This window comes from Ceratina calcarata, unplaced genomic scaffold (assembly GCF_001652005.2).
Source record: "Ceratina calcarata isolate Rehan_Ccalc_2016 unplaced genomic scaffold, ASM165200v1 scaffold455.2, whole genome shotgun sequence".
In the NCBI taxonomy this organism is placed as follows: Eukaryota; Metazoa; Arthropoda; class Insecta; order Hymenoptera; family Apidae; genus Ceratina; species Ceratina calcarata.
The window spans coordinates 230,137-237,322 of NW_017169478.1; the positions used below are offsets into that span (position 1 = coordinate 230,137).

General features: G+C 40.0%; 1 protein-coding gene across 2 annotated transcripts in view; it reads right to left on the reverse strand.

The window, feature by feature from the left end:
• LOC108627300 (uncharacterized) overlaps nucleotides 1-6,773 on the reverse strand; it is a 167,976-nt gene extending 161,203 nt beyond the window's left edge. Inside the window, exons 1-2 of one of the 2 annotated variants that reach the window (XM_026815493.1) lie at nucleotides 6,273-6,773; nucleotides 2,300-2,866 (exon numbers count right to left, since the gene is read on the reverse strand). The gene's annotated coding sequence lies outside the window, so the exon portion shown is untranslated. Of the gene's footprint in view, nucleotides 1-2,299; nucleotides 2,867-6,136 lie in introns of both variants that reach the window. The other variant, XM_018028481.2, reaches the window with a different exon arrangement.
• Between the last annotated feature and the right edge of the window lie 413 nt (nucleotides 6,774-7,186).

Below are 7,186 nucleotides of genomic sequence, written 5' to 3' on the forward strand. Positions count from 1 at the left end.
TCATTTAAAAGTGGCTCGTTTTTGCCCCCGATGCGACGTCTCACGCCAACAACCGCGATATTAACTTTCTTATGCAGAAACCCCTTGACCCGTTTCCACCTTACGTGGCATAGTATTCCCTCGGAAAGGCCGAGCTGCTTTCCTGCCAGTTCACGTGTACGTAGGGGTGTACATTGTTTCGCTGAAACTGTAAATAGTACTGTCTACGTATAATCAAAATATAGAGTCCAGAATGAATGGACGTCAGTTTGGAAATGTCAGTGCTCCAGGCTACACGTGCCACAATTTAGAACAAAATTCTGAAAGTTTCCAACAGTCTTATAACGATATATGGAAGTCATAACAGTACGTATTAATAGAGTACAATTGTATATATTTAATATATATATGTATATATTAAAACAAGTAAAAAAGGAAGAAAACATCAGAAACTTAACAAATCCCGTCAAATAATAGAAGAAAGTGGAATACTGAAATTTTCAATTACTCTGAAACACACGTTTCGAATATAATTAAATCTTCCCATCTTGCCCCGCGCGTGGTACAAAATGAGAAAATTATGCTAATTTGTAAAACCATAATTATTCCAGTCCTTGCTTTGTATAATATCAGATCTATTATTCAGAGTCAAAGATAAGTTTTTACCAATTTACCAATAATAAAAACATGTTGTGTGAAAAATCTGTTCTACCTCTTTTTACATTTCTTCTTAAGCAACCCGTCTTGCCCCACCTTCCTCTACACATATCAACGTACGTGTTCTTTCTTTTTCTTGTTATTCGACTCAGAGGCAAATATTTTTCTCGGTTCAAAGGCAAGTATCGTTTGAAAAATGTGGTTGTTGATAACTTCGTGACTGAGCCAGATTTTGCTTGCATACATACATACTCGTTTATTAACCACGGAACAAAACGGTATAATCGAATAATTTACTCATCGTACACTCGTTTTCTTTCCAATAGAACATATTCTGTCAATGCAATTAACGAAGTGAGGAAGAAATAGACTGGTGAATTAGAAACGACCACTCCATTAGCCTTGAAAATGGACGGAGCCATGGACAGTATATTAAGCAATTATCTGCAATGTTGTTCGAACGGTATGAAATAAATAACTACAATTGGATATAACAGACTGTTGTGCATCTCTGGTCACTGGGACTAGAAATTGTATCGAGAAAAACAATTGGCCATTTGGATTGTGGTTCAGTGGATTGCGATTCAGAGGATTGCGCGCTTATTGTATCAAGTGTATATCGAGTGAATTATGGATTTCACAGCTACATTCAAAATTGGAACGTTAATCGCTATCCAGGGGATTAACCTATTTAGAAATAAGAACTTCTCGTGGGAATCGATGCGTGTACGTTGGTAATGTTATCCTAATAATAATGTTTAGGTGTTATAATCTACTTCGGGTTTCAATAATATTTAAATGATGTTTGTATTTTTTTATCACAAACTGTGAATTCAATTACCTAACAATTACAAAATGAAGTATTCATTTTCAAAAATGTTTTATTATTAGTTTCATGATTTATGATTGTCTACGTGAGAATGAAAGTGGTATGGCATATTTTTTTGAAAAACTGATAGAGGGATATTTGCAAAAATTATGTTTATGCATATTGGCTAATTATGTGCACTTGGGTTTTTACATATTAGACAATGAATAGTTAAATATTTCATTCCATACGATTTAATGCAATTAACCCAACTATGATTCTAAATTTCTCTAAACCAAAAAGAGTAACCACTTTCATTCTCACGTACAAGCAATTAACACCTACTTAAGGAGAAATATATGACGTTAAAAGTAGCAAAGCTAGTGAACTAACAAGGTTAATTGACTCTCGCCCTAGCTGTCGATAATAGAATGTGTCAATAATATCCGGTGTTCGAAACTTAAAGCATATTGTAGGCTTCGATAAAGCCGGCCTATTATACGGAGAAAAGCAAACTACGTCACATTATCCGAGGCATCGACTTGGTAAGGGGGTAACTGGGCGGTTGTGGCTCGATGATGCTCACTACACCCAAGATTTAATTACAAGAGATTTAAGACGGATTTTCGGTAATACCTCGCCGGTTATAAGCGTCGTTGGTTACACGTACGGAGGCGAATTACACGCACGATTACAGCTTTAACGCGATACGTTCGAAATATGCGGTGTTATCGGGAAATATGTAAATCAGCATTATCGAATCGTAGAAGAGCCGCCCGGTAAATGGACCGCGTATACACGCGCCGTTACATATGTATTCATTTATCTTACGATTATCCGTATCGACGCACTCACCTTTCTCTGTTCGACTCCTCGCCCTTCTCCCCTGCCGCTGTCTTATTGTCTCCGCCGGGTTTTTCTTTTTCGATGCTACAGCCGTGTTAACGTCGTTTCCTTTCCTCGTAACTTCTCACCACGAAAGGACGATCCAATCGTCTCCGGAAGGGATTACACGAGAGTCTCTTTCACTGGCAACCCATATACGTGAGAGAAGTTCACTTTAAGGGTGCGCGTCCGTGTACCCGTGACCGCTTACACCTTTCTTCATTTTCCCCACTCGTCTGTTTCTCTGTCTCTCCCGTTATTTTCGCGAATATCTGCCGGTATCTACACGGTACGTCCTCCTCTCTGGCCCCTCTCTATATGTGTATCTACCGACGGCCCGGCGAACGTGCGATCGAGAGGGCCGGTAGTCAAACGCGAAATACGCGAAGCACTCTTCTCACTACACACAGACTAAGGGTCCTGGCGATCGCGGCGACAGTTTCGAGGATTTGGATGGTCGGTGAGCGTCCATACGCGTCGCAGCTCGCCTAACGACGCATTAACTGCACCTCGTTAAGCCCGGAACGATGACGATACCTGGAAACATCACGTTCTGAAACACTTGGCCACGTTTAACTCGATCACGAATAATCGTTGCCCGGCCGCGATTGGGTTTGTTAACGAGCACATTTGCCGCCGCCTTGTGCAATTTCACATGCGTCCAATGACGAAATTCGATCAAGATGCTTCTACCGTTCGTCACTGGGTGGTCTGAACCAACGTCGAATCATTTCTCGAATTGAATCGCTCTCTATTGTCTATTAACCTTCCATTAATTGCATTCTTTTATTAAATACAGTGCTCTCCGGTCATTAACCTTTGGGCTCTATCACAGTCTACTTTAAGACAAATTGAAACATACGATGTGACAATACTGTATATGAAGTAAACGTCGGCTTAATGAATCGAACTGTTGTTTTTATAAGACAAACAAAATTAATAGGTCTGCTGATGACAGCGTTGTTTTCACTATGTTTCGGTCTGGTTCTGTACTAACTAGAATGTGATCGCAGGTGGCGGAGGGCACGTCGCCGAGAAAAGAAAATAAGAGGGCATGCACGATGAATACAAGGTAATAGAAATAGAAATATTAGGGAGGAAGAGGATATATAATATGCTCTCTTATCTTCCTTCACTCTCGGCACGTTATCGTCACCACTCTTCTCTCTTACTGCTATTCTATTATAGACCTGTCCCTGACAAATAACGCTTTATTTGTAAATGAAATCCCAAGTCAATATGCACTTTTGTATTAAATCTTCGTTGTCATTTAAAAATACTTTCCAAAACTTTTCACTCCTACTTTACTTGTAATCGTCAATTGAAATGTAAGTGATTCGATAATAGAAATACAATCGCTGGAAGGTTAAAGGATTCGATAATAGAAATACAATTGCTGAAAGAGTTTTATTTAGTAAAGAGAAAAATTCTTTAGAGATTCTTTGAACATTTGAAATAATTTAAAATTTAACACCACAGAATACTCAAAATACAAATATAATCTAAATTCATATATGGTTTATCTAATTTTACAAGTACACTACAGAAACATATCTTTGTATGTATTATTCAACTTTCACTATTGTTATACGTCCATGGGAATTCCATGCGACTCTTTTCTAGGCCACTCTAAGTCCACTTTTGTTTTTACTCTAAAATCATCGATCCGTTTTCATTTCTATGATACACCTGTATATAAACCTTATACGCATATCAAACTAACAGAAGCACCGTGTATATCGAAGCAAACTCGAAATACCGTGAGATTAGGAGAAACCTTTCGCGGATGATATAAATTTGTTGTCGGATTACACATACGTATACGACTGAACGTACGCGACACACGTGTCGACACGATCTCCATAACTGTGAAAACGATATCCCGTTGCGAATACATAGGCCATGGAATTAAACGGTATAAAACTGATACAAACGCCGAATACAAAAAAATTGTTTTATCTTTTTACATGTTCCACTAGTCGTTGTACATTCATACGACCCGATAGTGATTTTAGAAATTTATTTATAATCTTTATTCAATTTAGACAGTGAAACGTAATGAATCTATTTTTGTAAATCGTGCAGTTAAAAGAGATCTCAATATCCTGAGGTATCATTTTACTGTCAGTTTTTATATAAATTATGCAACTGAAATGTATTTCGTTTTTCCCTTTTTTAAACCTCATTCATTCCAATGCCATTTTAATTAATGAAAATTGGAAATATCGAATTTGTTCATCACAAAGTAAAGAATAAAACAAAAAGTAAGAGAAATTGCGTGTAAAATATGTTTCGTTCCCTGGAAATACTTTCGATGTAGGTATGTTTCACAAACGCGTGTACGATCGAAATGAAAACGGGCAATCGACAGCCAACAAATCATCCCATTTCCACCGATATTTTCCAGTAAAAACCATCTCATTTTTCGCGTGGGTAAAAAAGAATTAACATAATGAACATAAAAGGATTTGTACAGACACATAAATCGTACAAATGTCTCCCTCGACGGAAACATCAATTTCGAAAATGAAAGAAACGTAGATTGAATTGAAATCCATATTGCTTTCCTCTAAATAAAATTTATCATTACAGCGAAAGAATCACAAAAATCTATCGAAGGAATAAGAAAAACGGTACGGAATAGCATCTCGAAAAGAAAGGCTTAACTGTTCCTAGACCTTAAGCGGTCTTTCAATCGAAGTTAAGTCTCTGACAATGGACAGGACTAAGCTAAAGCTACGCATCATTCGTACATTTCGCCCTATCGTACAAGTTTTCTCTTAAAATCAATAGAAAGAGTCAACGTGAACCGCTAAAATGTTTCTCGACAACACATTCATTTTAATTTTCTTAGCTATCAGACGCAATCATATTAGAAAGAAACAGGATTCTACTTTAAGAAAAATGTATATTTCACCATCCTTTACTTTCCGCGAAAGAAACAATCTCCGGCAGTAATGAAACGTACGTCTATGGTACTGTAAAAGAATTCTTTTGTAAACGAAAAACATCGTTCGAACCGCGACGTTCTTCTCTGCCGTTTCACTACCATCTAATTTTCCATTCGTACTCGAATAAAAACAAGGATCCGAGTACAGCCTGCTAATTAAATCATTTTTATATCCCTCCGTTTCACGAAAGAAGTGCGACGGAGAAGAAAGATCAACAATAAAATAATATGCGGGCGAACGAAGAGGGTAGGAAAAGAAGAATGAGTTAATTACACCGTCGACGGTGTCCGATGACACATCACGTTGGTTCGCGTTCCCTTTTAATAGTACGCCAACGTTACCGGACGAAGTAACGTGTAATTTGTCGCAATTGGTACTGTTCAACGTTTCCCGGGTTTTCCGGAACCGTTCATCTCCTTTCGTATCCGGTTCCGACCTTCGCGCCGCTGATTTTATCCCCGCTTAAACTGTTTTTCTCGACACGTTTTTTCCCCTCTATCTCGTCCCCGTATTTTTTCGTACGCGAGTCTCAAATCAGGTAACACGCGGAGAACCGGACTGGGAGTGCCCTAGTTTTGCGCTGACCGGCAGCAGAATTTATAATCGCTGACAATTAAGGAACCGAACATCGGAGAACGCCCGCAATATTTCCGTCAATTATTCACTAATGACTTTTCGATTACTTTATTTCCCGGAGCTCTTTGGGTAACCGGCTCGTGATTTGAAATCAATTGCGAAAGATGTTCGACATTAATTCTCGGGAATCTTTCGATTAAATTCAGTTAATCGAATTTACATCTCTCCGTGTGGCTTCGGCTACGTTTCCAACATTTACATTTAATTCGGTAAAACTTACGCGAATATAGAGTTTCTCCGTAAGTTTCTCCCTGTTACGAGTACTATACTCGCGAGGAGCACGCGAGTGTATTCGTTGAGCGTAAATCGCGGGAACCTTTCAAAGCGTCGCACCCTTCTTCGATCACAACACCTACTTGTACTGATTGATATTCCTCACTGATATATCACTACCGGGTTTTCACGGCCGCAGATCCACGGGTGACGACTCACGAATCCAAAATTCTTTACCGTTCACTCACGATTCGACGAGTTTCGCGATCCCGTTTGTCACATGTCCTCGCCGTGATCAAAGACTTGCAACAGTCGTCGAACACTTCTCACGGCACTTTATTTTTACAAAACCTACCCTACATCGACCCACAGATTGATCGTTTCCTCAAGAAATCCACTCGACGGGATCCTTTCCCTCTTACAACTTTATATATCTTCGAGGAAGTTGAGAAGTGGAAATAGAACGAACGAATGCGAACTTGGAGAGACTCGCTGATTGGAACGAGCGTACGGATCAAGAAGCCGGACGGGTGGATGATCGAACAAGGAACGCGTAAATCTCGACACGATCTATTTGCGAGAACGTTGACGGAGGAACGAGACGGCTCGGTCGCCGGTTACTCGTTAGAACTTCGCCTATGGACTGCCGGGTGCCGCGGCAAAAGCTACGGCGCAGCACGCCGACGCATCTACCCCCTTAGAACCCCTTAGCCCCTTTGTCGCACCGATACCAACCAATACCAACGATCTCGGACTGTTCGCCTGCTAGGTTTCCCTTCGCGCCACCCTCACCCCCACAGTGTGGAACATGCACCCGCAGACACCGCTACTCACCCGGTGCTACCCCATCGCCCCCGCCGCTTCGTCGAAATGACGATTCGTCCCATCGAGCATCAATCCTTCATAGATACGGCGTTATGCATCTTGTTAATTATCCAGGAATTATCGTAACGTGGTACCTGTGATTGACAGTACTGGAAACTAAAGGCTGTCATAGATTAACGTTTCCTCGTTTGTTATCCCTTTCTTGACTTGGAGAACGACATCCCGCATTTAG